At 39.8% G+C, this 24,082-nt stretch overlaps 2 protein-coding genes across 13 annotated transcripts in view; one reads left to right on the top strand and one right to left on the bottom strand.

Annotated features, from left to right (window-relative positions):
* RGS7 (regulator of G protein signaling 7) overlaps window positions 1-24,082 on the bottom strand; it is a 467,979-nt gene that overhangs the window by 424,164 nt on the left and 19,733 nt on the right. The gene's annotated exons all lie outside the window — the stretch shown is intronic.
* LOC145504566 (uncharacterized) overlaps window positions 1-24,082 on the top strand; it is a 60,339-nt gene that overhangs the window by 14,982 nt on the left and 21,275 nt on the right. Inside the window, exon 2 of one of the 3 annotated variants that reach the window (XR_014052304.1) lies at window positions 5,236-6,435. The exons of the other annotated variants lie outside the window; for them this stretch is intronic. The gene's annotated coding sequence lies outside the window, so the exon portion shown is untranslated. Of the gene's footprint in view, window positions 1-5,235; window positions 6,436-24,082 lie in introns of those variants that run through there. 3 annotated transcript variants of the gene reach the window in all.

The raw sequence follows: 24,082 nt of genomic DNA on the forward strand, positions 1-24,082 counted from the left end.
GATGAAGTCTAACTAGTAGAGAAAAGGACAAATGAAGATGTCAGGACCTCCCTGGTAGCTCAGTGGTAAAGGATCCACCTGCCAATGCAGGAGAAACAGGTTCAATCCCTGATGGAGGAAGATCCCACGTGCTGCGGAGCAACTAAGCCCGTGCACCACAACTACTGAATCTGCACTCTGGAGTCCAGGAGCAGCAACTGCTGAGCCCACTTGCCTCAACTCAACTGAAACCCATGTGACCTAGAGCCTGTGCTCCACCTAAAAGAGAAGCCATCTCAATGAGAAGCCCGAGTACCACAACTAGAGAGTAGTCCCCACTGGCTGCAACTACAGAAAAGCCCACACAGCAACAAAGACCCAGTACAACCAAAAATAAATAAATAAATACAATTATTTTTAAAAGATGCCAGACCAAAGCAATTTCCATTAGAGAGCTGTCTGAGGTCCTGATATCCTGAGACTCTGATTCCAGTCAATCCACTGGGTTATAACTATTCTGAAATATAACCCAAACTCCAACACAACAGATTCATAATATGCCCAAATAATTTGAGTAAATTCTGGAAGTTCATAAATAAAAGAATTTAATCTTTTCTTGATAAACTGCTGCAGCAAAGAGGCACAAAGGCAAATAGTGTCATTTTTTTAAAGCCGACGCTGCCTGAATCCAAAGTCCAGCTCTGCCACTTACTATCTGTGGGCCCTATGGCAGAAAGTGAAGAAAAACTAAAGAGTCTCTTGATGAAAGTGAAAGAGGAGGCTGAAAAAGTAGGCTTAAAACCCACCATTCAAAAAACTAAGATCATGGCATCTGGTCCTATCACTTCATGGCAAATAGATGGGGAAACAATGAAAACAGTGACAGACTTCATTTTCTTGGGCTACAAAATCACTGCAGATGGTGACTGCAGCCATGAATTTAAAAGACGCTTTTACCTTGGAAGAAAAGCTATGACCAACCTAGACAGCACATTAAAAAGCAGAGACATTACTCTGCCAACAAAGGTCTGTCTAGTCAAAGCTATGGTTTTTCCAGTAGTCATGTATGGATGTAAGAGTTTTACCATAAGAAAACTCAGCGCTGAGTTTAATTCTCCACTTATTGCTATCTTACCACTTAAAATAGTTATATATTATAGTGAATATTTCAAACCTAGGATGCATTGTCATGGACACAATTTGTAAAGGAAAAGAATAGATATGGAAGTAGAAACCCAGAACATTTTTTGCCTTATAACCTAGATGATGGCTGCTTTTCCATCACTACCTACTGATGCTATATCTCATATATAACCAGCGCCCTTTTCCCCATTTTTTCTACAAACAGCACAACTTATGCCCTCATTACCCTCCTGGGGATTTTATAAGGACCTCATCATTGAATCTCCTGTCTTCTCACACATGCAATCTTTACTGCTTCAAAAGACCTCCTAATTCAGAGTCATCTTCAATTAAAAACTCTCCTATAGAGCACCACTGTCTGTAGCATAAAGGCTAAACTCTATTATAATGATTATGACGACCTTTTACAAACTGATCTCATTTCTTGGCATCATTCTCTACTGCTCCCCATCACCTTTTCATGGCTCATTCTCATATCTATGAATTCTCCCTGGCTAGATGCTTCTTTTAACTTATGTGTCTACATAAAAATCTGACCTATTTCAAGGCTCAGAATATTGCTCTTTCTTTATAAAATATATTTAATACTTATATTCAGAATTTAAAATTTTATTTTCCGTGGTCAGAGCAATCTGTATTTCCACTATAACACTTCACGTTCTATTATAAACTTATAATTATACATTTTCTTAAAAATCTGTAGCCACAGGACTTCCCTGGTGGTTCAGTGGCTAAGAATCTGCCTGCCAATGCAGGGTACATGAGTTTGATCCCTGGTCTAGGAAGATTCCACATGCCCTGGAACAACTAAGCCCATGCACCACAACTACTAGAGCCTGCACTCTAGAGCCTACCTGTGCACCACAATAGGGTAGCTCTGACTCGCCGCAACTGGAAAAAGCCCGCTCACAGCAACAAAAGACCAATGCAGCCAAACATAAATAAATAAATAAAAGTTTTAAAAATCTGCAGCTACGTTTCAAATGAAGAGGAATGGGAAAAAAATGAATGTAAAGTTCATAAACAAGGTAACCTCGATATGAGAAAAACACTGGCAAATGTATTCAAAACAAGTCAACATAATATATTTCAATGTCCACACTTCCCCATCAACAATCAGACTCTAAGGAGATTTCAAGGATTCTAATGACTGAAAACAAAACAATCATTTACACAACAAAGATTTTCTCTATTCCAATGTGACAAACTTTTTACTCACTACAACGGCAGGCCTTCCTGGTGTTGTTAAGCACAACAAAGTGAAACCAGACGTGAAGGAGCTAGGCAACCCTTTTCACCGAATTCTTAGTGAGTGATCACTATGATCCAAACTAGCAGGGGATCCTCATATCTAACAGTTACGTGGAAGTCATACAATCCTGAATGGGTCTTTTTCCAAAGATATTCAGGTGGCCAGCACGTGCATGGAATTATTAAGACAGTCAGAGCAGGACAACAGTGAAGTGTCACCGCACAACTGATGAGATGGCTGTCACCAGGGGGCTGAGGGATGGTCAGTGCTGGCGGGGGTGAGGGTGGGCCTCATGCACTCTTGGGACGAGTACAGCCTGATGCAGTCACTGAGGACAACGCTGAAGAGGTTCCTCAGGGAACTAGGAATAGATCTTTCATATGGTGAAGTGGTTCAACTTCTGGATGTGTGTCTGAAGAAAACAGGAACACTATCCCCAGAGGATGTCTGCACCTCCATTTGCAATGATATTGGTGAACAATAAAGGCATTAATGAGAGCTTCCTGGGTGGTACCAGCGGTAAAGAATCAGCCTGCTGATGCAGGAGACTCCAGAGACACAGGTTTCATCCCTGGGTCGAGAATATCCCTTGAAGAAGGAAATGGCAACCCACTCCAGTGTTCTTGCCTGGGAAATCCCATGGACAGAGGAGCCTGGTGGGCTACAGTTCATGGGGTTGCAAAGAGGCAGACACAACTGAGCACACACACACCTCACCAAGAGTATTACTCGAGGAGAAGTGGGTCAGACAGAGAAAAACAAATACTATATGCTCTCGCTTGTTGTGGTGCTTTAATGGACCGGAACCTGGTGGTCCAGAGTCAACAATAAGAAAGTGAAAGAGGGAAAGAGACTAATATTGGTGGAAAACCAATAAAGCCCTAGAACAGGGCTTGTACCGCTCATGAAGGCACAGGGAGTCCTCTCGAGGAGGTCTTGAAACCCCGGGCAGGAAGGTGAGCTCAGCAGGTTTCCACGCTCCAAAGAACTTAGTCAGAGAGAGAGAGAGAGAGAAAGAAGGACACAGGGACCCAAGTCTCTAGTGGAACAAGGGTATTTTATTAGCAGAAATGCAGGCTTATATATCTTTAGTAAAATGATTACTCAGCTATTACACAGGATGAAATTCCATCAATAGCAACAAAATGGATAGTCCAATACATACAAGGTCGCTGATGCTGGAAAGAGTCACTGAAGGGAGTTACTGAAAGGAATCCAACCAGGTACCCTTTCCCATGATCTCAGTCCTGAGAACTGCATGCAGCTCTGCTCATTCCCAGAATAGGAACTGATAAGGAACAGAGAATCCTTGAGAAATGGCACACAAAGGAAGAAAAGTGCAACATATTGGATTTCTTAAAGTTAAAAGTCCCCTGACACTCACTTATATGTGGAATCTTACAAAAAAAAAAACAACTTCTAATTAAAAAAAATGGATCTGCAACAAGCAACAAAGATTTACTGTATAGCTCAGGGAACTATAGTCAGTATCTTGTAATAACCTATAATGGAAAATAATCTGAAAAATAGTATATGTGTATTTGTATGACTGAATCACCTTACCAGGCACCTGAAACACTGTTAAGTCAACTATACTTCAGTAAAATACATATATTAAGAAAATAAATAAACCAAACTCATAGAAGCAGAAATCATATTTAAAGTTTCCAGAGGCCAGAGAGGTGGGTGGGGTGGGTGCAGGTGGTCAAAAGGTACAAACTTCTAGTTATAGATATAAGTTTTGGGGATCTAATGTACAGCATGATGAGTAAAGTTAACAATATTGTATATTTGAGAGCTGCTATGAAAGTAGACCTTAAAGGTTCTCATCAAAAAGAAAAAAATGTATAACTATGTGATGCATGTTAACTCGACTTAATGTGGTAATCATCTCACAATATACAGAAATATCAAATCATTCTGTTGTACACTTGAAACAACGTTATATGTCAATTTTATCTCAATAAAACTGGAAAAATTAAAAGGCAAAAAAAATCATACAGTAAGTACTACTGCACTCATCCATCTCCAGTAACTTCCATACAGCTATAAAAACAAAACTGCGTTATGACCACACAATGGTAAAAGGGATATTTATGTTGCTGACATGAGAGCTGGAATTAGGAGAAAATTAAAGGATCTGAATAGCTTCAAGACACTTTTCATGTATGCATAATCTACTGTGAGACATAGGTACACAAACCTACTCACTTCCCAAATAAATCTTGGTTTGACATTCACTTCATTACTATAGGAGAGTAACAGGATATGCCTACTGGCAAGAGAAATGGGGACCCATTTGGGTCACTCCAACATTTCTTATAGAGATCATTTTTCAAACTCCAAGGCGTCAAGCGCAGGTTTTAGATCTGGTATCTGTTGTGCATGTGTCTCTTGGGTTGTAGGATAACATGCTCAGAAGTTATTAACTTTTTAAATTAAATCCAAATCAAGTACTGAGACACAAAGAGAGGGTAAGGGAGAGAAAGAAAGAGGAAGGGGGAAGGAGAGAGAGAGGGAGGGAGGGAGGAAAGGAAAGCAAGAGGGAGGGGATATCTGTAAGTTGATCAGAGGAAAATGTACTTTTCCTCACTTCTCCAGGTAAACAGGATGACTTGGAACAATCATTAGCTTTTTATTTATTTGTTTATTTATTTTTTTACTATATTGCAAGTACTTTCTATCCTAGAGACAACACTGTTAAATAAACTCAAGTACAGGGTAACAGAATCTACTGATAAAACAAAGGGATTCCTTTGCCACCTCTCCCAGCAAAGGTCAGCTTCCCCATGGGCTATTAGCCTTCTCAGAAAAGTCATCACACTGTTGAAGCACTAATAACTTCAATCTTCCTCCCTCAGGATTCATATCCAGACAGAGCTACCTTTAACAGCTACATCTCCAGTTTCACTGTTAATGGAAAAAGACTAAGGGAAAGAAGAAATCCCTCGACATCCAACTTAGGGGACCCCAGTTGTGCTATGACATCAACTCCTGAGTGAGGAGCACAGGAAACCACTCTTTCTCTCAGGTCACTCCAGGTGGGATGGCTTATTGCCACAGACTGCTGTGCATATCTGGCCTCCTCATTTGCATCATCGCTTATTCAATGTAGAGAATCCTTCAGCTAACACCTTCCTTTCTTCAATCCCTACGTTCTCTTGGTATGTGTCGGAAGAATGTATGGAGAGGATAGGACTGCAGGTCGACTCTTGAGCTGCCTCTAGGCATTCGGAGGCTCCCCACCTGGTCCCTGTCCTTGGAGTACACATTCTACACAGGGCTCTCCAGTACGTGCTATTATGACAGATGCAGACTTCAGAGAGCAGTGTGGTGTTGAGACCATCTGAAATGAATATACGACTGAACCCTACTGAGGCTTCCAGATAAATTTTCTTTCGGAGTTTCTCAGACTTAGCATTATTATTATTTTTTACTGAGGTACAGTTGATATAACTAGATAAACTTTTAAGATTCTGGAGGGCAGGTGTGGAGACCTATTTCTCTTTCAGTCACCCAAGGCAAGTCTCATATGTATGTTTCCTGCTTATTCCACCTGCCACCTGGAATCTGGAATATTTATTGGAAGGATTGATGCTGAAAGTGAAGGTCCAATACGTAGTCTACTTAATGCAAACAACTGACTCACTGGAAAAGACCCTAATGCTGGGAAAGATTGAAGGCAGGGGGAGAAGGGGGCAACAGAGGATGAGGTGGTTAGATGGCATCATCGGGCTCAACGGACATGAGTTTGAACCAACTCCAGGAGATAGTGAAGGACAGGGAAGCCTGGCATGCTGCAGTCCATGGGGTCGCAAAGAGTTGGACACAACTGAGCTACTGAACAACAACCTGGAATCGGGAGTGTCTGCCTCTTCCATTTCCCCTTCCCCTTCCCCTCCATCTTTGGAGCAGGTTTCAGATTTCACCCAGGAAGCTCCTGAGGTTGTGAACCAACATTATCTGTAGGTCTGCCAACAAGAGCTGTACCAAATTTTGCATATATTTATTGTTTGTACTTCATCCTGTTCTTTAAAAAATGTATTTGAAGTTTATCTACATTATTATTTATGTCATGCCTTATTTTTAAAATATATATATAAGGTCAATTATGAAGATACATTAAATTTCAATGATTAGAAAATCCCAAGGAAGAAAAAATAACAGTAGAAAAAGTAGAATCACACCATAAGCTGCTGCTGCTGCTGCTAAGTCACTTCAGTCGTGTCCGACTCTGTGCGACCCCATAGACAGCAGCCCACCAGGCTCCCCCGTCCCCGGGATTCTCCAGGCAAGAACACTGGAGTGGGTTGCCATTTCCTTCTCCAATGCATGAAAGTGAAAAGTGAAAGTGAAGCACAGTTAGGTAATTATAATACCTGCCTCTCATCCTTATACTCTATTCAAGGCAGGGCACAGATATGACCTCTAAACATACTAATGTTTGAGGGAAAATGCAATTGGTTATAGGATATACAGTGTCATAAATAAACTTCATAAGACTGGCTTGGCATGGGTATTTTTCTATTATAATGTTAAAGGAGATGAGCAAAACAGCATGAAGAATAAAAATACATTTGTATGAGATTCCTTGATAAGCAATACATAGAAAGCAAGAAGAAAACACTGTAGCATACGTTTTCATAATTGAGTCTAGGAAATGGACATCAATTGTTTTCTGACTTCCACTATGTGAGTCAGTATTATAATGACAGAAACAGCAGCATCAAGACTAGACACCCACAATAAGGCTGTCATTCAATGGGAAATGTGACAAGAATGTCAAACAATGTTATGTTGATGATAGTGATGGTGATGGAAAGAAAACAAAGGTTATTACTCTTTAGCAAAATTCAGAAATAATCAAGAATCAATCTGTTTATATGTTTAGGTCTTACAGTTAAACATATATAGGTATTTTTAAAGTTCTTATTATTGAAATTCCTACAGGAAAAAATAACTATATAGAAATCTGAAACTCTTTAATTTCATTTTCCCAATAAAATAATTACCTAACTCAGGGGGCTTTTTTAGAGACGTCCATATTTACTATCTCAGTTCAGTTCAGTCGCTCAGTCATGTCTGACTCTTTGCGATCCCATGGACTGCAGCCCAGGCTAACCTTTCCATCACCAACTCCTGGAGGTTACTCAAACTCACGTCCATCGAGTTGATGATGCCACACCATCTCATCCTCTGTAGTCCGCTTCTCCTCCTGCCTTCAATTTTTCCCAGCATGAGGATCTTTTCCAATAGTCAGTTCTTCACATCAGGTGGCCAAAGGATTGCAGCTTCAGCTTCAGCTTCTGCCCTTCCAATGAAAACTCAGGACTGATTTCCTTTAGGATGGACTGGTTGAACCTCCTGGCAGTCCAAGGGACTCTCAAGAGTCTTCTCCAACACCACAGTTCAAAAGCATCAATTCTTCGGTGCTCAGCTTTCTTTATAGTCCAACTCTCACATCCATACATGACTACAGGAAAAACCATAGCTTTGACTAGACAGACACTTATTGGCAAAGTAATGTCTCTGCTTTTTAATATGCTGTCTAGGTTGGTCATAGCTCTTCTTCCAAGGAGCAAGTGTCTTTTAATTTCATGGCTGCAGTCACAATCTGCAGTGACTTTGGAGCCCAAGAAAAAAAAGTCTCTCACCATTTCCATTGTTGCCCCATCTATTTGCCATGAAGTGATGGGACAGGTGTCATGATCTTAGTTTTCTGAATGCTGAGTTTTAAACCAACTTTTTCACTCTCCTCTTTCACTTTCATCAAGAGGCTCTTTAGTTCTTCTTCGCTTTCTGCCATAAGGGTGGTGTCATCTGCATATCTGAGGTTATTGCTATTTCTTCCAGCAATCTTGATTCCAGCTTGTGCTTCATCCAGCCAGGCATTTCTCATGATGTACTCTGCATATAAGTTAAATTAGCAGGGTGACAATATACAACCTTGACGTACTCCTTTCCCATTTGCAACCAGTCCGTTTTTCCATATCCAGTTCTAACTGTTGCTTTTTGACCTGCATACAGATTTCTCAGGAGGCAGGTAAGGTGGTCTGCTATTCCCATCACTTTAAGAATTTTCCACAGATTGTCGTTATCCACACAGTCAAAGGCTTTCGTGTAGTCAATAAAGAAGAAATAGATATTTTTCTGGAATTCTCTTGCTTTTCTGGTGACCCAATGAATGTTGGCAATTTTATCTCTGATTCCTCTGCCTTTTCTAAACCCAGCTTGAACATCTGGAAGTTCACGGTTCACATACTGTTGAAGCCTGGCTTGGAGAATTTGGGGGTTACTTTGTTAGCGTGTGAGATGAGCACAACTGTGCAGTAGTTTGAACATTCTTTGGCATTGCCTTTGAGATTGGAATGAAAACTGACCTTTTCCAGTCCTGTGGCCACTGCTGAGTTTTCCATATTTGCTGGCATATTGAGTGCAACACTTTCACAGCATCATCTTTTAAGATTTGAAACAGCTCAACTGTTCCATCACCTCCACTAGCTTTGTTCGTAGTGATGCTTCCTAAGGCCCACTTGACTTCACATTCCAGGATGTCTGGCTCTAGGTGAGTGATCACACCATCATGGTTATCTGGGTCATGAAGTTCTTTTTTGTATAGTTCTGTGTATTCTTGCCACCTCTTCTTAATACCATCTGCTTCTGTTAAGTCCATACCATTTCTGTCCTTTTTTGTGCCTATCTTTGCATGAAATGTTCCCTTGGTATCTCTAATTTCCTTGAAGAGATCTCTAGTCTTTCCCATTCTATTGTTTCCCTCTATTTCTTTGCATTGATCGCTGAGGAAGGCTTTCTCATCTCTCCTTGCTATTCTTTGGAACATTGCATTCAAATGGGTATATCTTTCCTTTTCTCCTTTGCCTTTCGTTTCTCTTCTTTTCTCAGCTATTTGTAAGGCCTCCTCAGACAACCATTTTACCTTTTTGCATTTCTTTTTCTTGGGGATGGTCTTGATCACTGCCTCCTATACAATCACGAACATCCATCCGTAGTTCTTCAGGCACTCTATCAGATCTAATTCCTTGAATCTATTTTCACTTCCACTGTATAATCGTAAGGGATTTGATTCAGGTCATACCTGAATGGTCTAGTGGTTTTCCCTACTTTCTTCAACTTAAGTCTGAATTTGGCAATAAGGAGTTCATGATATGACCCACAGTCAGCTTCCGGTCTTGTTTTTGCTGACTGTATAGAGCTTCTCCATCTTTGGCTGCAAAGAATATAATCAATCTGATTTTGGTATTGACCATCTGGTGATGTCCATGTGTAGAGTCTTCTCTTGTGTTGTTGGAAGAGGGTGTTTACTATGACCAGTACGTTCTCTTGGCAAAACTCTGTTAGCCTTTGACCTATTTCATTTTGTACTCCAAAGCCAAATTTGCCTGTTACTCCAGGTGCTTCTTGACTTCCTACTTTTGCATTCCAGTGCCCTATAATGAAAAGGACATCTTTTTGGGGTGTTAGTTCTAGACGGTCTTGTAGGTCTTCATAGAACCATCCAACTTCGGCTTCTTCAGCATTACTGGTCAGGGCATAGACTTGGATTACTGTGATATTGAATGATTTGCCTTGGAAACGAACAAAGATCATTCTGTCGTTTTTGAGATTGCATCCAAGTACTGCATTTCGGATTTATTATTTATTATTGAGTAAATGACAGCACAAGGAAAAAAGTTCACCATTTACCACATAAGCAACTAAATCAGTCATTAAATAATGCAGTTTAAGTACAAAAATACACCTTTACACTGTTGTTTGTCATTTATGAAAAAGAAACCAAAAAAAATCTAGCAACTGACTAACCTAAAAGTTAAAGAATTCACTCTGTGGCTAAAGTCTAACTCAGGGTTTTGATTTAAAATTGTTCCTAATGGTACAACTGTCACATTATAATACAGCTAAAGTGACCAAATATTTCAAAACAGAAATAAGGAGATATGACTTGAAAAAGGTATTGGATTGGAGGGGAGCAGTATTTGTATAAAAGATTACAATTTACATACATTTTAAATTTGATCTTACTTCTAATGGTTCTTTGAAAATTTTTATGAAGTCAGAACTGCCACAGAAAAGTCTGGGATGTGTGTTTGGCTAAAAATGGATCTACTTACAAGCTGTTAAAAATGAAAGCCCAGGGGGAAAATAAGTGAAATTCTACCCCCGTTTTTCACAGAAGTCTCTTCATGTTACCATCTTTTGATATGTGGTGGTGGCATGTTCAGAGCCTTACAGCCCCTAGCTAGCAACCTTGGACAAATGACTTAGCTTCTAGAAAGTTTCATCTTCTCACATATAAACTAAAACTGTTGGACTACCTGGTCCATTGAATCCCCAATATTTTGTCCCACTGTAGACTTTTGAAGAGACCACTACCTGCTCACCAACTCCAAGCCAGGGTGTAGCTGTTTTAACTATCAGAAACTACAGGCCCGGGTCCACATCTAACACAGAATTAATATCTATCCTGGCAGGTTTTACATCAAGTTTTAATGCCAGTGTGAGTTCATATGACCATACTCTGATGGCTAGCACTTAAATTTAGTTTTCAACATAGATTAATTTAACCTGTCCGAATTTCAAATCTTTCACCTGCTTTGGCCTCTAATTTCCATATGCCCCACTGGCATCATGGCTATCTGTTCTGATCTCTGACAGCTAAAATCTCCAGCATGCTTCTCCATCTCCTGTGTGTGTGCTTGCTTAGTTACACAATCATGTCCAACTCTTTGTGACTCCGTGGACTATAGCCCACCAGGTTCCTCTGTCCATGCAACTTTCCAGGCAAAAATACTGGAGTGGGTTGCCATTTCCTGCTCCAGGGGATCTTCCCAACCCAGAGATACAACCTGAGTCTCCTGTGTCTCCTGCACCGGCAGGGGGTTTCTTTACCACTGCACCCCTTGGAAGCCCTTTTCATCTCCTAGGTTTGGCTAATGTCTGGGATGCTTGCTTTAATACCTTATGACATCTTCCTGCAACGCTGTTTATTAAATCTTAGGTCTCTATAATAACATTTTAGAAAAGTCCATCTTATCTTTTGTTAAATACCTGAAAATAAATCTATAGTGGGGTGATTTCTTTTGTGGAAACATCCTGAAAACAAAGCTGATGCTCAGGCAAGTGGTCTACCAAGGATAGAAAGATTTTTTTTCCTTCCTCCAGAACACAGACTCACATCAAAAAATCAACAATAAATGTGAAATAGAGGCCAACATGACTTATCTTCATAAACAATACTTTCTCTCATTTCCCTTATGGACAACATAAAGGAACGAAAAGAATCATTTTTGTTAGGTAGTTGATATATTTCCATTTAATAAAAAAGCAATCTGTAAAATGTTAGTAGCAACGTCTATCCTCCCTCATTGGCCAACTTTGGGGCTGTCACTTATCCCCTAAATTTCTCACGGCAAATTTGACTATAACCCCTATATATACCAAAACCTTCCATACCAAGGTCCACTGATGAGTTACATATATAATCAATAGGTATCAAAAGAATTGCACAATCATTTCCAGTCTGACCTTGACAAGATACAAAGATAACATCATTAGAAAATAGAGAACTTCCCTGGTGGCCCAGTAAAGAATCTGCCTGCCAATTCAGGGGACACGGGTTTCAGCCCTAGTCTGGGAAGATTCCATGAAGCCCACATGCTGCAACTGCTGAGCCCATGTGCTGTAACTACTGAGGCCCACACACCTAGAGAGTGCACTCTACAACAAGAGAAACCCCTGCAATGAGAAGCCCATGCACCACTAGAGAGAAGCCCTCACTCACCACAGTAGACAAAGCCTACTTGCAGCAATGAAGACCCAGTGCAGTCATAAATAAATAAATAAACAATAAAATGGAAAAAGAGAGAGACCTGACGCAAAGAGCCGGCTCACTGGAAAAGACCCTGACTCTGGGAAAGATTGAAGGCAGGAGAAGGGGGCGACAGAGGATGAAATGGTTGGATGGCATCACCAACTCAATGGACATGAGTAAACTTCGGGAGATAGCGAAGGACAGGGAAGCCTGGCATGCTGCAGTCCATGAGGTTGCAAAGAGTTGGACGTGACTTAGGGACTGAACAATAACAATGAAGATCAGAAAGCATACAAAATGCACTCAATTGCTTAAGGGTATTTAAATGTCCAAATGATTGTGAATCCAGTTACAGTTGCTTGAAACTGTTCACAGATGGTACATCCATCACTAAAGGTGAAATATCAGTCTCTTTCCTGTATCACGCTACACAAAATGGTTCACAAGAAACTATACGGTTGTGAAAATGCAATGAAGAGTTAATCTTCTACACAAGGCTTGGTGACATCAGCTGACCATACATTCCAGCTAATGCTGTTCCATAAGGCAGCTAAGTCAACAGCAACCACTTAAGGGGCAGATTGCCATGGGTCCTTAATTGCTGAACAGAGTGGTGCTCTCCTTCATACTAGATAAAATGACAATGTTCTTTAGCTCTAAGAACTTAAGTGAAATCTTGGAAGATATATGAAAAAATTCCTTATGTGCTCCTGGTGGGTAATATATAGATACAAGAAATATATGTTGTTTTCAAATTAGAGTTTACAGAAAATACTGGTAAATATATCAGTGAAAACTTGGTGGCAAATTGTTAAGGTGAGGCTTCATGGCTCTGTCTTATGATATGATCAAGCTTTAAGTGGCCCATGTCACACATCTGATAGTGAAATGGAACAGAATATACACTCTGTCAGACAAAAAAAAAAGAAAACCAACATGATAGAAAGCTGAATTGAATTTAATACAATGTAATCAGACAAATTTCAACATAAAGCCAGCATTTAGGTTTAAATAATCATCAAAGTAGCACTCGAAGAGGGCCTTGCTATATAATAGACTTCTCTGAAAAATACCTGGAGCCTTCCTTTGATTGCAAGTTCAATGTGAACTAAACTGTAAGGGGGTTGACAAAACAAAGAGCTGTTGAAAACACTCATGCAAAAACAGAATTATAATGTCCAGAGCTCTCTACTAATCAAGCTACTCTGTGGCTGAATTTTATTATGGAACTATTTATTCACTGTAGAATCTAAAGGGATACTCTTTCACACTACAAAGCAAAATAAAACCCTATTTCTACTTGGATGCAGTAAATGTCTTCATCACTCATCATTTCATCCCTATTTAGTATAGCTTATACATAATTCCTGTATTAATTCCCCTTTAGTGGATTTTCCCTTCTATTTTTTAAAACTGCTCTGTCGGATATCAAAAACCAACTAAAGAGGCACTTAAATATACATAGTATTTTATTGCCAACTTCAGATCCTCTCTATCAAGAATGACAGAAAAACTCTAATTTTAGTGGGTGTTATCACTCATCCACTGTGCTTTTGTTTACTGAACTTAGTCATCACTAAGGTTGTAAAACCACTTAGCTTCACATTGAGGGTGAAAAACTGTTAATGAAACCTGATTGAGAATCTATTTAATTTACTGCATTATAATAATATAATAGTGGAAAGAACATTTTTTTTTTAAATGTGGGCTTGAATCCTGGCTCTGCCAAATGTAGCTTAGGGGTAGAACTCTGGGTGATTTTATTAACGTGCTAGCAGTTTGCCCAGTGATGTATTATAGAAATACAAAATGAGAAATACAGCTTATATTCAGATATTCCAAGTTAGAGGGTCATATGGTAATTTTTCATTCACACACACACAAATACAAAGATATATGGTAAGGCAGAGATGAAAAAGTGATTAGTATCATAAAAGAAACATCAGTCAAAGGTCGGCAGAGTTCAGCAGACAGAGGAGGAATTTTGCTGTTCCAGGAAGGTTAAAATTGTTAATAGACTGAGAGCACAGTCTAGTTTCCATAACTGTTCTTGTACTTTCACAGTGAATCTTCCTCTCACCCACTGTACCATCAGCCTCCACTCCAGTTCTTTCATCTGGACATTTATTCCAAAAAGTACCTTTCAAATTTAAAAAGTAATTTTTTACTTCATAAACTGCCAATGAAATATCAAAAACAATGAGGCACTTCCCTTTTAGAGAAAACCTAATTAACTGTGTAAACTCTTGAAAGCTTGACTGTGGTGTATCTCCTGGTTGCATACTATAAGCAAATGAGAAACAGAAACGTATTGGCAACCTGACCTTCCTTGGAGAATTTAGTTGGAATGTGGATAAAATAAAGCCTTTGAATCCTCCCCACTGACTGACATGAACAGAAAAATTAACATTTCAACTTCTGAACCACATTCAGACATTATAGGAATGCAACAGATGGTCCTATTTCCCCACCATCCTTTGTTTTCACTGCTTCTTGCAAGGGGTGGAGAGTTTTATTCCAACATGGTGAATAGTCATGACTGAGTTTGTCTCAATTCACTCTCACCTGGGGAGAAAAGAATAACAAATCAAGGTTTTGTTTTGAAGAGTCTCTCACAGAGAGGAAATTCAGTAGTTGGGAGTTTAGAAAGAGTTTCCAAAGAGATCAGTAGAGAGGCAAGACCCAGTCACTCCTTAAAGGCATCAACCACTACAGCACTGTCATTTGCCTCCCCCAGCTTTCTCCATCACTAACTTTCGAAGTCCTGCTAGATTACTGGGGATTGACAGTAAAACACTCAGTTGCTGAGATGACGTTACTGAGGTACAGCAACTTCATACAGTCTGTTTATTCACAGGTGAAAATTTGCTGTGAGTAATCCAGTAGTGACTGGGTATACCTCAGCCAGATCATTTCCATCTTTACTTTGAGGCCATTATAACAGATGCGTTCAAAATGGCATCTAGATGACTAAGGAAAGACTTAGGTAAGAAGAATGAGAACTACTTTGTGAGTTAGAAAACCTTGGTTTGTGTCCTCATATCTATAATCTTGGCTAAGTCTACGACTGCACTTTCTCATCTGCCGAACTCAATAAGGAAAATAACTTCCACAGGATAACTGCTGCTGCTGCTGCTGCTAAGTCGCTTCAGTCGTGTCCGACTCTGTGCGACCCCATAGACGGCAGCCCACCAGGCTCCCCCGTCCCTGGGATTCTCCAGGCAAGAACACTGGAGTGGGTTGCCATTTCCTTCTCCAATGCATGAAAGTGAAAAGTGAAAGTGAAGTCGCTCAGTTGTGTCCTACTCTTCGCGACCCCATGGACTGCAGCTTACTAGGCTCCTCCGTCCATGGGATTTTCCAGGCAACAGTACTGGAGTGGGGTGCCATCGTCTTCTCCAAAAGGATAACTATGAGGACTAAAAAGAAACAGCATCTAAAAGTACTCTGTAAAGTTCAAAATACTGCTTAGATGTTAGCCATGGCAATCTTTCACTAATAGTCATGATTTGACTCCTTAAATTCAATAATTTAACAATGATTTAAAGGAATATATCATATTTTCCTTTTTATATAATTATATGTGTTCATTTATTTATTTTTGGCTGCTCTGGGTCTCTGCTTGCTGCTCAAGGGCTTTCTCTAGTTGAGGTGAGTGGGGGCTATTCTCTAGTTGCAGTGGGGGGGAGCTATTCTCTTGTTGTGGGGTGGTGCATGGGCTTCTCATTGCATTGGCTTCTCTTCTTGCAGAGCGTGGGCTCTAGGTGATGGGCTCCAGTGATTGCAGCTCACAGGCTCAGGAGTTGCAACACATGGCACTAGAGTGTGGGCTCAGTAGTTGTGACACACAGTCTTAGCTGCTCCAAGGCATGTGGAATCTTCCCAGACAGGAATTGAACCCATGTCCCTTGCATCAGCAGGTAGATTCTTATATGCTGTACCACCGGGAAAGTCCTACAGTTTCTATAAGACCATCAAAACTATTTGTACAGGTAGTATGATCTATTAGCAAGATCAAAAGGTCATTTTGACTTTTCAGTTCAGTTCAGTCGCTCAGTCGTGTCCAACTCTTTGCGACCCCCATGAACCACAGCATGCCAGGCCTCCCTGTCCGTCACCAACTCCCGGAGTTTACCCAAACTCATGTCCATCAAGTCGGTGATGCCATCCAACCATCTCATCATCTGTCATCCCCTTCTCCTCCTGCCCCCAAACCTTCCCAGCATCAGGGTCTTTTCCAATGAGTCAACTCTTCGCATCAGGTGGCCAAAGTATTGGAGTTTCAGCTTCAACATCAGTCCTTCCAATGAACACCCAGGGCTGATCTCCTTTAGGATGGACTGGTTGGATCTCCTTGAAGTCCAAGGGACACTCAAGTGTCTTCTCCAACACCACAGTTCAAAAGCATCAATTCTTCGGCGCTCAGCTTTCTTAACAGTCCAACTCTCACATCCATACATGACCAGTGGAAAAACCACAGCCTTGACTAGATGGACCTTTGTTGGCAAAGTAATGTCTCTGCTTTTTAATATGCTATCTAGGTTAGTCATAACTTTCCTTCTAAGGAGTAAGTGTCTTTTAATTTCATGGCTGCAATCACCATCTGCAAGTGATTTTGGAGCCCAAGAAAATAGTCTGACACTGTTTCCACTGTTTCCCCATATATTTCCCATGAAGTGATGGGACCAGATGCCATGATCTTAGTTTTCTAAATGTTGAGCTTTAAGCCAACTTTTTCACTCTCCTCTTTCACTTTCATCAAGAGGCTTTTTAGTTCCTCTTCAATTTCTGCCATAAGGGTGGTGTCATCTGCATATCTGAAGTTATTGATATTTCTCCCAGCAATCTTGATTCCAGCTTGTACTTCTTCCAGCCCAGGGTTTCTCATGATATTCTCTGCATATAAGTTAAATAAGCAGGGTGACAATATACAGCCTTGACATACTCCTTTTCCTATTTGGAACCAGTCTGTTGTTCCATGTCCATTTCTAACTGTTGCTTCCTGACCTGCATACAGGGACTTTTAGATTTCTTTATTAATATAAAAATGTTCTATTTATTTTACATCTGTGTTCTTATTTTTAGTAGAAAAAAAACAGTCCTTTGTATTTCTCTATTTTAATAAGTTTCTGTGGAAGTCCTACATAAATAGCAATTTATGATATAATTTTGTGAACACTGTTTGGTTTTATAACATTTAAGTAAAACAAAAGCCATAACCAGGGAACTTTCTCAGAAATCTATTAGCAGAATAATTCAATGTAATATATATCAAAAATGTTTTATTTCCTTCAAAAAAAAGAGTAAACCAGAAATAAAATCATCTAGAATAAGCAAATAATGGAAGAGAAAAAGTAAAACCTTTTCAGAATTCTCAGCTTCTAGACATTATGAACATGGTAGTTAACTGGTAGCTTAAAATAGTTTTCCCTTTAAGGAGTAATTAAGGTTTCCACTAAGAACAAGGGCAATAGTTGAAATAGCAGAGTCCATTCTTAGTTAGAGATTGTCTGGGTCATAAAGATCTCTAAGATCATTCTAGACCATAGAATGCTTTAATAACCTCAGTGACACTCAGTCTCACTGAACTAATGCACCTCTTGGAGAAAGAGACTTGTTAGAAAGTTCTTTCGTATTATCACAGGGCAATATAGTGAGGAGGGGGCAAACTAAGCATTCCTCCCAAGAAGCATGACCCACTCAGTTGACAAAAGTCTCCTTCTTTACTGTAGTTTTTAAAAAGTAACATTAAGAAAGTCCATGGATTTTACTTTCTTGGGCTCCAAAATTACTGTGGATGGATGTGAGAGTTGGACCACAAAGAAAGCTGAGAGCTTTGGATTCTGAAGCTCCAAAACTGGCCACCTGATGCAAAGAGCTGACTCATTGGAAAAGACCCTGACTGTGGGAAAGACTAAAGGCAAAAGAAAGAAGGGGGTGGCAGAGAATGAGATGGTTAGACAGCATCACCAACTCAATGGACATGAATCTGAATAAACTCCAGGAGACAGTGAAGGACAGGGGAGACTAGCATGCTGCAGTCTGTGGGGTCGCAAAGAGTCAGACACTACTTAGCAACTGAACAACAACAACAACAGATTTTTCAGTTTTCTTTGAATATTATGACCATTATGTATTTTTATAAAAAGAAGGAATTGCAATGAAAAAGGCCATGTCTTGGCAAAAAATCCTATCACTAGTCCTAGCTATAAAATCACTTCAAGAATAATCAGTTGAGATGAAAGAAATGAAATATGAAACAAATAGATGGAGAAATATATCATGTTCATGGATCAGAAGAATCAATATAGTGAAAATGAGTATACTACCCAAAGCAATCTTAGATATCAAGCTACCAACAGTATTTTTCACAGAACTAGAACAAATAACTTCACAATTTGTATGGAAATACAAAAAAAACCTCGAATAGCCAAAGCAGTCTTAAGAAAGAAGAATGGAAGTGGAGGAATCAACCTGCCTGACTTCAGACTGTACTACAAAGCTACAGTCATCAAGACAGTATGGTACTGGCACAAAGACAGAAATAAAGATCAATGGAACAAAATAGAAAGACCAGAGATAAATCCATGTACCTATGGACACTTTATCTTTGACAAAGAAGGCAAAAATATATAATGGAGAAAAGACAATTTCTTTAACAAGTGGTGCTGGGAAAACTGCTCAACCACCTCTTAAAGAATGAAACTAGAACACTTTCTAACACCACACACAAAGTAAATTCAAAATGGATTAAAGATCTAAATGTAAGACCAGAAACTATAAAACTCCTAGAGGAAAACACAAGCAAAACACTCTCTGACATAAATCACAGCAAGATCCTCTATGACCCGCCTCCCAGAGTAATTGAAATAAAAGCAAAAATAAACAAATGGGACCTAATTAAACTTAAAAGCTTTTGCACAATGAAGGAAACTGTAAGCAAGGTGAAAAGACAGCCTTCAGAATGAGAGAAAATAATAGCAAATGAAGCAATTGACAAAGAATTAATTTCAAAAATATTCAAGCAGCTCATGCAGCTCAATTCCAGAAAAATAAATGACCCAATCAAAAAATGGGCCAAAGAACTAAATAGACATTTCGCCAAAGAAGACATAGAGATGGTTAATAACCACATGAAAATATGCTCAACACCACTCATTATCAGAGAAATGCAAATCAAAACAACAATGAGGTACCATCTCATGTCAGTCAGAATGGCTGCTATCCAAAAGTCTACAAACAATAAATGCTGGAGAAGGTGTGGATAAAAGGGAATCCTCTTACACTGTTGGTGGGAATGCAAACTAGTACAGCCACTATGGAGAACAGTGTGGAGATTCCTTAAAAAACGGGGAATAGAACTGCCATATGACCCAGCAATCCCACTGCTGGGCACACACATCAAGGAAACCAGAATTGAAAGAGACACGTGTACCCCAATGTTCATCGCAGCACTGTTTATAATAGCCAGGACATGGAAGCAACATAGATGTCCATCGGCAGACAAATGGATAAGAAAGTTGTGGTACTTATATACAATGGAATATTACTCAGCTATTAAAAAGAACACATTTGAATCAGTTCCAAGGAGGTGGATGAAACTGGAGCCTATTATACAGAGTGAAGTAAGTCAGAAAGAAAAACACCAATATAGTATATTAATGCATATATACGGAATTTAGAAAGATGGTAATGACGACCCTATATGCGAGACAACAAAAGAGACACAGATATGAAGAACAGATTTTTGGACTTTGTGGGAGAAGGTGAGGGTGGGATGATTTGAGAGAATAGCATTGAAACATGTATATTACCATATGTGAAATAGATGACCAGTCCAAGTTCAATGCATGAAACAGGGCACTCAAAGCCAGTGCACTAGGACAACCCAGAGGGATGGGATAGGGAGGGAGGTGGGAAGGGGGATCGGAATGGGGGACACATGTACACCCGTGGCCAATTCATGTCAGTGTATGGCAAAAACCACCATAATATTGTAAAGTAATTAGCCTCCAATTAAAATAAATTAATTAATTAAAAATAATAACCAGTTGATTATGCAAACTCTAATATACACAAATACAAAAGAAAGCAAACATTTATTTCCATGCACATTATTAAATTATGACATATTAGGAGTCATTAACAATCAGCAGGCAGGGACACTGGGTTTTGCCAGTCTAATGTCCCAAACAATCAAAAATAATATCCATGAGACAATTAATTTCCTGCACATTGATTATTCCGATCTCCACACTAATAAGAAGGCCAAAACTGGATAAAATGAAACAGTGCAGCAAGAAACTAAAGACTGAGCTCACTCGTAAGGGGGAAATGGACTGGGAAGTGGATTGTATCTCAGGTTACTAGGAGAGTACAGGAAGTTACTCTGGCACCTTGAATCATACCTTGAAAGCTCCGCACTGCTTGGAAAGCATCTTTGCATCAGCTAAGCCCCTCTGACATGCACCGATACACCCAAGTTCCACAAATCAAAGAATTAAGATCCAGACAGACTGTCAAAACCAAAAAGCCAGTAAAGATGAGCAAAGTCAGGACCAGGGACTTCATATCAGTCCAACATACTTTCTACTCTGTGGAGGCTTAAATGGTTGTTTAAACAATCTTGGGATTGAAGCATTAATACCACTACTATCAATTCAACGACTTACACAGCAAACTGCAAAAATGCTATTTTCATTTTAGTCTGTGGAATTACTTTTTAATAAAATTGTAGAAACAAATATATTGAATCTGTTGTAAAAAGTTTAAACCACAATTCTCCTTATTAAATTTGTCAAACAATTATTGTGTGTGTGCCTGTTTAGTTGTGTCCAGCTATTTGCGACCACATGGACTGTAGCCCACCAGGCTCCTCTGTCCATGGAGATTCGCCAGGCAAGAATACTGGAGTGGGCTGCCATGCCCTCCTCCAGGTATCTTCCCAACCCAGGGATGGAACCCAAGTCTCCTGCATTGCAGGCGGATTCTTTACCAGCTGAGCTACCAGGGTAATATCAAATATTCACTAAATCTGCTAGGTGATACATTAGTTTCTCTAGGGACACAAAGGGAAACCAGAACCAGATCCTCTTTTTAAATATCTAAAAAGATTTTAAACACACACACACACACACAAATGGGCACACACATGCACATGGGCACACACCCACACAATGATGTCCTAGCAAACGTTTAACATTTAAGAAGAGGAAAAGGGTAAAAGAACCCTGGTTTTATAGCATTTGCCAATTCCCACTATGGCAGATTTCAATCTGTACACAGGCTGTATGTGAACATGGTGTTAGGGAGCGATGTGCACTAAGCTGGCTCCAGTGCATTACTACTATATTTATGTTTATATTCATATATTTATGAATTCATATTCATTTATATTTATATTCATATTCATGTTTATATTCATGTTTATATTCATATTTATGTTTATATTCATATATTCATTATATTCATATATTCATTTATGTTTACATTCATATATTTATGTTTATATTCATTTATATGAATATACACATGCATATAGATATAGATATAGATATATAGATAAAGATATAGATATATAGTGTTAGTGTGTCAGTCATTCAGACGTCTTCTACTGTTTGTGACCCCATGGACTGTAGCCCTGCAGGCTCCTCTGTCCACAGTATTCTCCAGGCAAGAATACTGGAGTGGGTTGCCATTCCCTTCTCCAGAGGATCTTCCCAACCCAGGGATCGAACCCAGGTCTCCCGCACTGCAGGCAGATTCTTTACCATCTGAGCCACCAGAGAAGCCCTGAAGGCATCACAAGACTTCATTTAGCACTAAGCTTTCCTGAGCTCCACCTCCATAACCACAAGACTTCCTATAACCTATAGACTATATGTATAAAGCATGCCCCCCACCACACATCCTTAATCATTTCAAATATCCAGTCATACAATGATTAAGTCATACATCCTTAATCATTTCAAATATCCAGGGAAGAGGGAATAAGCCAAAAGGTGATCTCTAAAGCACAGGATATTATTGCTTCTGCCCAAGCCCCCAGAAGAGCTGCAGTGATGTGCCATCCATTTAGTTTTGAGATTTATTTTCAACAGTGTCTGCAACTGGAAACAGTCATTCCTCCTTCAGTTTACATAACATACAGAAGCATTGTGCTTTGGAACCAAACTTTCCAGAGACCTTCCTCTTTCTGTTTTCTAACTTGTGACTATATAATCTACTAAGCCTGTAATCTTAAAAAAAAAAAAAAAAAAACATATTTATAAACATTTTAATGAAAGAGTTAAAAGTTTTGTGGAGAGAAAATAAGATGCTTTATTGCTTGCATAACATTTAAGCATTTGCAAAGCACTTCTACCTGTGTTATCATATATAATTGTCACAATAATCCTCTGAAGTGGCTATGGCTAGCACCACTGTGAGTGAGAAAAGAGAGGCTCAGGCAGTTTGAAAGATTCCCTAAATTGACAAAGTCACAGAAGTGTAGCCCACTGCCTTCAAGACAAGGGCTACAGAGCACATAACTCCAAGCCAGTAGGGAAGTAGCACCCAACTGCTATGTTTTGGAAAACACACAATTTGGAATTACACAGACTTGATTTCAAATCCTGATGCCACCATTTTCGTTGTGATCTTGAGCCCAGTCTTCACCTTCTCTGGGCTTCATTTCCCTCATATGTAGAATGAGGGAATAGTATCTTCCTCATATGATTATTATGAAAATCAAATAAAATCACACAAAGGAAACAGCAGATTTCTCAAAACATTCACCTTCCCTTGTCTACCCTTCTCTACTTCATTGTTCATTTCCTTTGCCTCCTTTCCTTGCACCACTCTTAGTTGCAACACAGTTGCTTTTTTTCTCCCCTGGACTGGGCAGGTCTCCCTAGCTCAACAGTGAGGAGTTTAACAATCATTTGACATGGTGTGTTTCACACAGAGTATATTTCCATATCAAGAATTAGCCCCTTGCTAAATCAGGGAATTTTATCAGACCAACATAGAAACCCCATGGGTTCATGCACAATTTTTCTTTGTTGTTGTTTAGTCGTAAAGTCATATCTGACTCTCTGCAACCCCATGGACTGTAGCCTACCAAGCTCTTCAGTCCATGGCATTTCCCAGTAAGAATACTGGAGTCGGTTGTTATTTCATCCTCCAAGGGCTCTTCCTGACCCAGGGATTGAACTCGTGTCTCCTGTTTCATGGGTGGGTTCTTTACCACTGAGCCACCCGGGAAGCCCCACAATTTTTCTTAGCATATCACATTTTATGCCACCATGATACAGCAACCAAACACAAAGTACACACACAAGTGGGTGCAGCAAGCTCTGGAGAAATGTGGCACTGCTCATAGGACCCATTCTTCCTCTTGGCTCAATCTGGCTAAATGCTAGGTGTCAAAAGGGTTTACTGCACATTTCTCTCAGAGCTCTGTAAAAAACTAACAAGCAAACACTAGATAACAGGCTAGGACTCTTTCATGGTAAGCCTGTCACTGTTCCTCCACCTGCTAATGTCCTTCTGTTCTTGATTCCATAATTCAGCACACAATACTCCCCTATATACTCTTCCATCAAGCCACCCTCTCCTTTACTTTCTAAAGGCAATGGCTTGTATCACTGTGTTATTGCTTTACTTACAAGGAAGTTAGCATGTTTTTTGGAGAAGGCAATGGCAACCCACTCCAGCACTCTTGCCTAGAAAATCCCATGGACGGAGGAGCCTGGTAGGCTGCAGTCCATGGGGTCGCTAAGAGTCGGACATGACTGAGCGACTTCACTTTCACTTTTCACTTTCCACTTTCATGCACTGGAGAAGGAAATGGCAACCCACTCCAGTGTTCTTGCCTGGAGAATCCCAGGGATGGCGGA

Source organism: Giraffa tippelskirchi, chromosome 5 (assembly GCF_054371585.1).
Source record: "Giraffa tippelskirchi isolate mGirTip1 chromosome 5, T2T-mGirTip1v1.2.pri, whole genome shotgun sequence".
Taxonomy (NCBI): domain Eukaryota; kingdom Metazoa; phylum Chordata; class Mammalia; order Artiodactyla; family Giraffidae; genus Giraffa; species Giraffa tippelskirchi.